At 26.8% G+C, this 12,217-nt stretch overlaps 1 protein-coding gene across 2 annotated transcripts in view; it reads left to right on the top strand.

The window, feature by feature from the left end:
- LOC119668769 (phosphatase and actin regulator 1) overlaps nucleotides 1-12,217 on the top strand; it is a 413,254-nt gene that overhangs the window by 39,382 nt on the left and 361,655 nt on the right. The gene's annotated exons all lie outside the window — the stretch shown is intronic.

The raw sequence follows: 12,217 nt of genomic DNA, 5'->3' as shown, positions 1-12,217 counted from the left end.
AAATAAATAAAGAAAATATAAATTAAAACAAATAAATTAAAATAAATATATAAATATCTAAATAATATAATATATATACACTGATACTATTTACAAAGTATGTAAACATATAAAATAATAGACATATTGATATTTCTATGATTTTCAAAAAGCACATCATTAACAATAACAGAAAAAAAAATTTTTTTTTAAATAAAAAATTATGCTATATTTCCTTGTTATCGTTGTTGTTGTAAATTTATTTAGAAACACACTACATATTTTTCATTATATTTTTTCTTTTTTCTTTATTTGTTGTTTATTTACGAAGGTGAAGTTCATTAAAATTCCATAGCAGTCAATACTAAGGCAGCGAATGGGTGAAGGTCGAAAAATGGTGTCGTTTACAGCGTTGAGCCTGTAAATCGAAATGTAAACAAAGCAAAATGGCGTTGAGAATTTTGATAGCAGAAGCAGAAAATGTGGTGGAAATGTTGGAATGTTGTAAATACATTCGCTCAGCGTATCAAAGCGTGTTGAGAAAATTTTATGATGAACAAATAAATTTTGTGCTAAATTGAACTGACAGGAAGGAGGAATGTTGTGCTAGAATCGAAGTGAAGTAAAGTGAAGGGGTAAATATGGATGGTGCTGGTCGTTGATAATTGAGTTGAATTGAATTGAATTCTGTTGATTTGTGAAATGCTGTGATTGATGAAATTTTTGCTGATGGAATTACAAAAATTTTTGATATGAATGAAATTTTGCTTTCATAATGTAGAAAATGCATTTAATAAGGAACTTTTGCCTTGCATAATCACTGCACTAGTTATTGGAATTAATGGTGAGTAAATAATCAATTTAGTTTATTTAAATTTTGAATATTTATTTACGTTCTGTTTAATTAAGAATTTAATTAAAATTATTTTTTAGTTATTAAATTTATATTTTTGAATTACATTTCAATGGAATATAACCGTAAATTAGTAAGAATTACTTATTCATAATTTGTGTTGTTAAATAACCGAACTTAAACTCAATTAAATTTAATTCTGTTAAATAGAACTCTAATTGGCGAGCTTAATAAGCTTATGCTTATTCAAATAAATATATGAAGTATTACAATAAAAAATATATATATTAAAAACAATAAAAAAATTTAGTGCAATGCAATACTTACTTACTATCCAAGGAATTTGGCTCACTAATTAGCCTGAAAAAGTACTTTTAAAGAAACTTTTAAATTAAGCCCCAAGTTTTGTATTGGTAATACATATCTCTGTAGTATTTTGTGGAACTATGTTATATATTTTACACACATATGTATAAATTTATACGTATTTTTGTATAAGTGTATGTTACATAAAGTTGGTATTCGAAAACTATAACTGTATTAATACTCTTTTTTTTCCTCTTTTTTTGGTTTGACTGTCAAATGCATGTTTCGCATAACTTTTTAAAAAGTTACTGAAAATTCCAATAGTATTTTCCCAAACTTAGCTTCTTAAGACTTAAAAAAAAATATAAAACCCCTTGTACTATACACATGTATAAACTACAAAAAGTTACTCTTCATACACATTTTCTTTGACGAAGTTTTAAGTTAAAAAAATTTAATTTTTGATTAAAAATAAAATTTTTAATAAAATTTAATGTTTGATAAAAAAAAATTACTTTAATTTTTGATAAAAATAATAATAATAATTTTCTTTTCACTTTAATAAAAAAATTACTTATAACTGATTTTGGTTAAAAAATGAATTCTAACAAGAGAATCGCGTTCAGATGTCATGTTAACAAAAAAATAATATTTTTGAAAAATATTAGGAATCGTGGAAGCATAAAAAGAATTTTATTAAATTTTCTAAATTCTAAAGCTTTAAAGATCGTTTAAAAGATCGTTGCTAAATTTAATGACTTTAAGTATAAATTGTTGCAACCATCAGATTATTCGCCAGATGGATTTAATCTCTCTCTAACTCTCGGGGTCTTTTCAGAGGCTAGTCTATTCTATTCTAGCCTATTTTTTTTAACCCAGAAACATCTCTCAGAGAAAATAATTTTAATTAACTGTAAAAGTTATAACAGATATAAAGCTGAATAATATTTAAAAAATCACGACAGTGATAGGATCTACAAATTTTTAAATTGTTTAAATTGAAATTTATTTTTAACATTGCTTTTAACATAGAAATAAAATTATATTGCTTTCATACCTAAATGGAAATATTTAGAAGTTGAACTAATATATATTGATATGCAGATGTCTGAGTTGGTGATACATAACCTTAACTCTACTTTATCTGTGGACAGTTTTAAATCAGACTAAGAATAACTGAATACGGGGCTTTATGATATGATGGATCTGATGTCTTTGTATCTGCCTGTATTTATCAGATTTTGCTGAATTTTTACGGTCTTTAATGTGTTTTTCGACTGAATCGACTCTCAGATCTTTGTAGAAAAACCAAAAATAATTAAAGCCACTTCAATGTCGACAGTACATAAAATATATTACAACTAAATAAAAAATGTTCTCACTGCCATGACTTTTAAATGAAAGAATTGTGTCCTCCGGTAATAATTTAACATTTACTGCATATTTTTAGGAAAAAATTATTATACGGTTGTATAATTACACTAAATTAAAATAATGACATTATTTTCTGCATCATTTTAGGTTTTGAGGTAAATTTTAAGTTTAAATAACATCGTTTTGTTTTTACATAGGTACATACTTTCTTCCAATAATTTAATATATGTTGTATATTTTTAGGGGAACAATTGTTATCTAAACAGAAGAAACATTTTATATATAATAAACAGCCAGCTGTAAAGAATGTTTAAACAAAATTTTATACATTAGTTTTTAATCACTAGTCATTTTTGTTTACAAAATCTTGATATCTTTGCTTGAACATATTATATTAAATTATAACATAACTGATTTATTTTGAAAAACAAGTCAGTATATGACATGATTTGAGGGAATTGAAAACTCAGTAAAACTTGAATTTGCTCCATGTTATTTTCATTGTAAGAAATTTGCTATACAATATTGAAAAAAGATCTCATAAAATAACAGCAATTTATTTTCAAACAACATGTTTTTATTTTTTCAAAGGAATTCACTTTCAACATGAAAGTTCCCACTTATATTTAAGAATTTATTTGAGTTGGCATTACTGACAGAAACCTCAAGTGGATTAATGATGAAACAAATTCGCATACAAACGAGTTTAATTTGAAAATACATAAACTATGTACTCTGATGGCGGTTGGGAATATATATAAATAATAGTGAACATTTGAGAATACATAAAATATTTAAAGTGTAAATGAAAACAATTTTTCTAATTAAAATTTGCATATGAAAGTTAAACTAATAAACGAAATTCTTTTTCTAAGGGTAAGAGTCTGAAAAATTTTTGAACAAAATATACAGAAAGTTTATGGCAACTGAAATTTAATTCAAATAATTTTAGTTTTATTATTTGTTTATTCTTTTTTATTTATATTTCTAGTCTACAAACATTGAAAATTTAGAAAATTTTTGTATTGCATACAAGCAAAAAACACAAACTGTATATGTATCTAAAATTGTGTCATACTAAACGTGCTTTGTGTGAAGTCTACTTTTAGGTGCATACACCAGTAATATTGTAAGCATAATAAAATTTAGATCATTTTTGAAATTTCTATTTCTTTTATTTTATATATTCTTTTTTGCAATTATTTGCTGTTATGTGGTTAAATAAAATATGCATTCAAGTTATACAAAACGAATTAAAGTTTACTAAATTAAATTTTAAATAAAATTAAAAAAAAACGTTGAAGTTTGTTTGGATTTGGAAGAGTGTTATCTGCAATTTAATTTGCATAGTTTTCGAGCGCATTTTAATTAACAAAATGTTTGCTTTTAATTTATTTTAAGCGTACTCAACTTACAAACTCATTTCCTTTTCTTTTTCCATTTTTGTTTTGTTTTTGCTTTGAAGTAAATGAAAAACTTTTTAGACAAAATGTGGAAAACTTTAGTTTATGTGCTAATGAAACAGGATGTGGTGAAACCTAGAAACTTACTACTGCACACTGTGCTCATTAGTGTGGTACTCTAATTCAATCCCACGTTGTGTGTTGCACTATTGAGTTCGGCAATAAAACGCCTACAGTTGTAGCACGGATGATTTAGTTCGAAGTTCAAGAGGTTAAATGCAATCGCCGAAATATATGTGTTACTTTTCTAATCTTTTTTTAAACATTTTAAAATTATTACAAATGGGAGTTTCTAGTAACTGTGACCTACACTACGTATGAGTTATTGAACAAATAAAATATATTGTATGTGTAGGATTAATAATTTTAAGTAGGTTGCTTCATATAGAATTTCTGTACAAGCTCTGAAGAGCATCCACATGAAAAATATTCAAAAGTTGCATCAACACAAAAAACGTCGCATAAATATAGTACATGGTTCTAGAAGCTATAGGAATTTCAAGAGCCATACTGAGCAATATTTTGAGTAAAATTTCATTAGTTAACAACAAGCTAACACTTGGATCTGACTTTGTCAGCAATACTTAGAGCTTTGAAAAAGTATAGAAATTAGTTTTTTGCATAATTTTACAATTATGAATGGAATTTGCGTCTCCTATCAAGATCAAAGAAAAACATTTTGGCTCTGAATCGAATCCAGAAATTGGTCATAGGTAAGATTACTGCAAATATTTGGACCAATTAAATATATAAAATTTATTTAAAAAGATTCTGTTTACAGAAGTAATAAATATTTCATCATCAATTAAATATATCTGTTTAAACAACTTAAAAAATTATTGTTAAATTTAGTGTATTGAGGTATGAATTGTTGCATCAATTAGTCTAACTGCCAGATATAGCTTTCTCTAACTTTTGAATTTTCTTACAATTTAGACGTCAGCCTATTCGCCAGATTTATTCTTATTCACACCCTCTGAGTTCTGAATTCTCATACATCTCAGAAACATATTTTATAAAAAATAACATTTATTGAATGATTATTAAAAAACAGACAATATCCTTTGCAAAACTGCTACAGAGATAGGATTCATAAATTGGGGAATTTCATTTTTGGCATAAGTCTATTAAAGTAGAGGAAGAATGTATTGAAAAATAAACTTATTTTATCTGCTAAAAGTCTGTGTTCTAGTTCCGTTCCTCAAAAATATAAAACATTTCCGAATTCGTATTTTTTTATGCATATGTAGGCTTGTTATGGAGCTGGTTCTACCCTATAACGACTTTTATCGCGGCTGTGGCTCTGAGGATAACACTATCCACTATCTCATAAGTCAGTGCCTCTCTTTAGCTAGTAGAAGATAAAAAATTATCGGGGTCCCTTACGGACCCGACCTGTTATCCTGTAATATTAGGGATTTGGCCGAACTGATAGAACTGTCAGGTGAGTTTACCTTCACCTAAAGGTAAAGTCGTCGCCTTTTTTGGCGTTGATCGTATACTGACAGTTAATGTACGAGTCAAGACTATTTCTGTGGTGTCACAATGGGTCATTATTTGAGCTCAAGTGGGTTTTGTTATATATAAGACTGCCATTCCAACCTACGTACCTTATGCATATATAGTAGTAAAAAATTTGATAGTGAATTTTGCAAAAACGTTGTTGTTGTTATTGCTACTACTCTATATTATTTCATGAAAAATAATAAGCGATGTTGTTTATATTTGAAGTCATTTGTATTCGTGTATTGTATTGTGAATAATGCGATATCGCCTGTTTTGTTGTTTCTATATCTTATTTTATCTCATCTTAGAATTAAATCGGTTACTCTTATTCAGTTACTTATATTACACTAAAAAAACTGAACAACATATTAAAAGTAAAGATAAGTATTTCTAAATGGTAAAAAACGTCTTAGTACTAAGTACTAAAATGGTACTAGAGTTAATTTTACCGAAGTTTTTGACGAATTTAATAAGAATTGTATTTGCGTTGGTATGAAGTGTTGCATTTTCGTATCTTACACCTAATAAGTTTGAACAATATTTGAAGAGTTAATTTCTTAGAAGAAAGAAAATATTTTCAAAGAAATAGCAGCAATTCAGGTTGTAGGTCCAAATGTCTCGCCATTACTCACTAAGGGTTAGAACAGAAAGTCAACAAAGGTTAAAGTTCGTTACTACTGGTTGAATGCTTATATAAAGAAACTGGTATAAGCTGCGATTCTGTTAAAATGTAACTTTTTCAAAAATTTGTTAAAAAAAAATATTAAACCGTTCATAAATAAATAAAAGTCAAATATACCGCAGAGAATTAATATACCTAATATTTATTAGTCTCTATTTAATATTTTATATGTTTTAAATTCAATTATAAATTATTAATGAATAAAAAAAAATTAAAATAAAAAAATATAAAAACATTTTTAAAATTTTTGAAGCCACTTTATTTTTATTGCCACATAAAATTCTTGGGAAAGAAAAACACCAAACAAAAGAGCAACCACATTTGCTATTTTTTTTTTTTTTTGCATAAAATGTTGATGATGCGTAAATTTTCAATGAAAAACATTTTAAAAATATTTTTACAGGCACATCAATACAATGTAAATATCACTATTAATGTACTTAAAAATTCATATATAAATTGCGCTTAAGGTACGTGAGGTATGTACTCATATATATTCATTTTGAGTTCCATTAAAATATTTTAACAACTTTAAATTCCACAGAATGACAAAAGTAAACACGCACATCTGCGTATATCCACCAAACCCCCCAAAAAATAAAGTGAAAATAAAAATTTATTGACAGTTAAACTTGAATTTTTTGTCATTGTCCTTGAAAGAAAAACACAAAAAAAAAAATAAAAATAAAAATTATATTAAATCAAATTAATATATTAGAAAAAAATTCCCACCATTTAAATCAAAAACAAATTCACTTTTTAAATATTTTAGAAATAGATTTTGAAAAATTTCTTTCATATTCTATAATTCCACTATTGATTTTTTTCTTTTTTGTGCCTCTGTTGTGCCAACTTAAGCTTTAAACTATGCATGACTAATGACTAAAATTGAAAATATAATAAAAATCTTATGGCGCGAGATGAAAAATAGGTATTTATATATATATATATACGAGTACCCGTACATGAGTGTATTGATGCCTGCGAATGAGTTACTCACACTTATTTATATTATCCATTCAATTTTTAGCTTTGTTGTTGGCAACAAGTGTCGTTCTGTTATTCTGGTACGTATTGTCATCTGCATTAAGTGATGAAAGATTTATTCGTTCATAATTCATTTTTTATGTGCCATAAAGTTAGTTATTAAGTTCCACAATACATGCAGCAAAGATACTGCAGAAATGAAAACAGCGAACAGAATTGTGCTTGCATTAGGTCATTTAAATAAATTTATAACACCAGCAAAAGTCATTTCCTTTATTAGCACAGTTTTGTGTAATTGTTTTCCAACCATATCCTTTTCACATAAATTTGCATTTTTATTTGCAATTTTTAAAACAATACACTTTTTTCAATTTTATGTAAAATAAATGAGTTTGAATTTTTTTCAACAAAATGCTAAGCAATATGCTTTTGCCAATACAGTTCATGTGGATATATATCATATATATGATAAATAGATCAGTTGAAAATTGTTTTAAAATTATTTGTAATACTTTTTCTCGTTTAACTTTCTATTATACATACAAATATTTTCTACTCCTCCTCCTTAGCTTATACTTTATTGCATATCTTGAAGGTAAAAGAAAAAAGGAATTTTCAATTTAATTGCATATTTTTAGGGATGACCAAAAAATAAGGATATCTGAAATAAGGATATATTTTTTGCATTTCAAACGAATAAAGTAAATATTATGAATTATATCCAAAGTATACATATTTCATATATATATATCTGTTTCATATATGTATATATATATGTATGTAGATATATATGTATACATAAATGTTTCATTCAATTTATTTTGCTGTGAGTTCTAAGTTTCACCTTCTCTGCAAAAAGTTGACGATATAAGTTTAATTAAAATATAGTTGGATTTAAAAAATACTTTTATGCTATTTTTATTATTTTATAACTATAACTAATGCATTCTTGTTTTATTTATGAGTAAATTAAAAGTTAAAAATAAATAACTTTGCTATAAATTATATTATTAATTATTATTATGTTATTAATTATTATTATTAAGTCATAAGATAAATGTAATAACTCATTGGGTGCACTAAAGTGGGTGAGTGGATATGTTGTTAAGGAATAATCATTTCTCCCACGCAGTATATCAGTATTTTATTTATAGACTAAAGACGAAGCGTCTTTCTTATTCTATTTCTAGTTACCCAACGATTGTAATATATAAATACATGCTTTTGTGCGACAGTGTCTGTATTTTCTCCATATGATTATCCAAAGTGATGTCAAAATAAAGCTAACAAAAACCCGAGTTTAGAATTTTATATGACTTTATTAATATATAATATTTTAACTATTAAATTTGATTTCAACGTCAATATGACGATAGTGACTATTTTAATTAACAGAAACTATTGTATTTAACAGAGAGGTTTCGAAAAGTAATGAAATCTCAACATTTAATATTAAGCATATGATTTAAAATATATGATGCTCTTTTAGATGTAAATAAAATAAATTCATCTGATTCATGAAAAGGCTCACATACGGTATCTGAACACTGTATTATTATACTTCCGATATCTCCAAATGTCTTTATTTTTATACTTCAAAATCAAACGTTGTTGTCAAATCTGTTGCTAAGGCAATTGGAGTTAACTAGTACTTTTAACATTTAATGTTTTATCTTTTAACTTAATTTAATATTTAACTTAATATTTTTTAATTTAATAATAAATTCTTTCAAAATCTATGAATTCAATTCAATATTATGCTAAACTTTTTAAACAGGCAGAATGCAAGCTATCTGAATTTAATTATACTGCCATTATAAAACAACTAATAGTTAACTGAATTTATATAGCTGTGGTTTATGTGTTTATTCTAATAATAACATAAGATTAGTGAAATTATTGCTACGAATGAATGACAAAAAGATCTCATTAAGTCCAATTGTATGTTGTGTTTGTGTGTTAACAGTATAGCCCACAATCTAACTTTGACAGGGTTCAATTCATAACCAATAGAGATTCTAGAAATTCATTTCATTTCAACTTGTTTAATTATGTTTTATTTTAAATTATTTCATTTTAACTCAGTTCAATACTTCCAATTTTATATTTTATTTTATTTTATTTTACTTTATTTAATACATTTTATTTTTTGTATGAGTTTATTTCATATAATATTTAATTTGTTTTTGAAACTAATTTGGAAAATAAGTATTGTATTCTACTTCCCATTTCTTCGGCTCATTGTATTTTAATCTAATGGTATTGATAATTGTGAATATATATTAGTTTGCCTTAAAGCTTTCATTTATTTTCATCCATGAAATTTCTATAAAATTCGAGTAGCACAAATTTTCTATCATTTTTATAGAAAAGCAATTGAACTGTTTATATCAAAATTGAATGGAAAAATTCCCTTGGGCTGAAACATGCATCCATGTCGATAATGCAACCTGTACAAACTTTCTGCACCAATGGTCTAAATAAACATGTATAGTACATATCGGAATAATGATTGCAAAAGATGATGGAATCGGCACAAAGCATTTTTCGCCAAATGCAAATCCAATTTTATTTTCTGCGGCTACATAAGCATGTGCCAATACCAGGTTGCAATCGCACATGCTAAAGGCAACGAGTATATGATACGCGCATAACATGCCTGCAGACAGACCTAAGCTGGAACCGCGACGGAGGTTGGCTTTCAAGTACAATAAGCGGATGAAATGATTTGCATTGGCAAATTGATGACGAAAACGTACTGTAGTATTACGCCAACCGAAGTTATTTTCACCACAGAGCACGAATAAATTTTCACACTTTTACTGAAGTTGATAACTAGCAAAAAGCAACAAACATCCTATAGCAGAATTGAGTTAGCTTGCTGAATTTTACAGCATTTGAAAAATTATAAGGGAAAACGAGACAAAGCGGAAATATCGTGAAAATAGTTGCACATGTGCTGTTACACACCACTAAAGAATGTGGCAATGGTGTCATAGATACATTCATGCATAGATAGATACGCAAAAGTGCAAACAAGTGCTGTTACATTGTTGTGTGAATATGTAGTGTTTAACAAAAGAATCAGTTAGAATTTGACCAGCCAAACAAAAGCCACATTAAAGCGACCAGCAAACATGCAAATATTGTGCTGCAGTTGCTCTCATTCATACGGCAAAGGATTGTTGTACTAACAGCATTGGCATGGTCAATGTTGCTAGTATTGTTGTTATTGCTGCTGTAGCAATTGCTGCTGCTACTACTACTGCTGGTACTGCTGATGCTGCTGCATGTCCTTCAAACAATGTCTATTTGCACTTACACAAAGTTTTGTCCTCGCACTTGCACATCACCACTGTAACTACAGTTGCATGCAAGGATTCGAAGGACAAACTGCATTTACAAATTTAACAGTTGGTAATCTTCATTATTTTTGCAGTTGTGCCATTGTTACTGTTCTTGCTGTTGTTGACAAAGATAGCAGCAAATTGCTGAATTTGGTTTTTTATTTTAATTTTTCTTTTTTTTTAAATATTTTATTATTTTATTGCATACAATTTTTTTTCGAATGGGCATGTTGCCAAAGCAATAAATACTTAATGAAGGCATATGTTGTTGCAAAACTGTACCAGTAGAAAGTGTCATAATAATGTCAGTAGCGCAACAATAACAATGCAACAGTCTCCGATTGTTCATTGTCAATGATTTTGCTGTTTTTGTTGGTATTGTTGTTATTTTTGCGTCGACTGGCAATGATTTTTATCTATGTTTTTAACGCACAACATATTTTTTCATTCAATTGTTGCCATACTTTTGGATTTTACATGGGTGGCATTGCTATTATTTTCTGTGCGTATGCAACAAATTATTGCTTTGTGCAGTATTTCATTATCACTGCAAGGTTATTGTTTGTTGCATTTACTGCTATAAAAATTATTTTAAACAACATTGCTGCTGCTGATTGCTGACTGCTGACTGCAGTTGACGTTATCCTTCTTGCTTGACAGTGCAGTTCATATTAAAATTTAATGTATTATTGATATTTCGTACACTTTCATATATGTTTTTTACACCCAAAATGATTATTGATAATAAAAGTTCCAATAAACAATCAGTAAAATTAAATCAGTTTTAATAATTAACATTGGGTGATTTTCAATTTGAACGATAAATACAAATAATTGAGTAAAGGATTGTTCAAATTGACTATAATATGAAACGAAGATAAAAGTAATAGTAGGGGGAGTAGTAAGTTTATTCTCTTTATCATACATTATTGTCATATAATTATTTATCATATTATTCTATTTATTATCACACATGTCTTCATGGAAAAAATTCCAAATATTTTAGTTAACACTGCAAAAAAAGTATCTTACGAGTATTACTATTAAAGTGCATCAACAAAAGTAATTTCTTTTTTGGTCGAAAAAAGTGAAAAAGTTCGACGTGAAGAAATCATTTTTAATATTAACAGAATTTTGGCTGTCAAAGAAATTTGAACCTATTTTACCAGCTCTCTCTATATTTGTTCTTACTCTCTTACTCTCTCACTCTCTTATTCTTCTAACTTTTGTTTTCAGTTCCCCTTTTCATCTTTCAAGTTCCTAATCTTTTAATTTTTTTTTTCTGTGACTACGGTTCTTATATTGCCTTCTTCTTAATTTTTCTCCCATATTTTGTTTTCGATTTATTATAATAATTAATTGTTAATTAATTTTATTTATTTTGTTTTCGATTTATTAAAATAATTAGTTGTTAATAAAAATTAGATTAATGATTTATTTATTTAAATTATGATTTATAATGAATTATTTTAAATTATTTTATTTCGTCTTTATCTTTTGTGTGTTTTATTAGCTACTACTGTGAATTTATTTATCTATATAAATAGAGAACCTAAGATGAGCATTGACTGCTTGCATGAACGAGTTAATGAGATTGTCTCGTATTTGATATAAATTGCGATAATAAGTTCAATTTACATTAATTTCGAAATTAAGTTTAAATATATAAATCGAATAAATATTGAAGTGAATAACAATTTGATTGAATCCCAAAGACTAA

The sequence above is a fragment of the Teleopsis dalmanni genome, chromosome 1, assembly GCF_002237135.1.
Source record: "Teleopsis dalmanni isolate 2A chromosome 1, ASM223713v2, whole genome shotgun sequence".
Lineage (NCBI taxonomy): Eukaryota > Metazoa > Arthropoda > Insecta > Diptera > Diopsidae > Teleopsis > Teleopsis dalmanni.
This window is presented reverse-complemented; position numbering and strand designations above follow the sequence as displayed.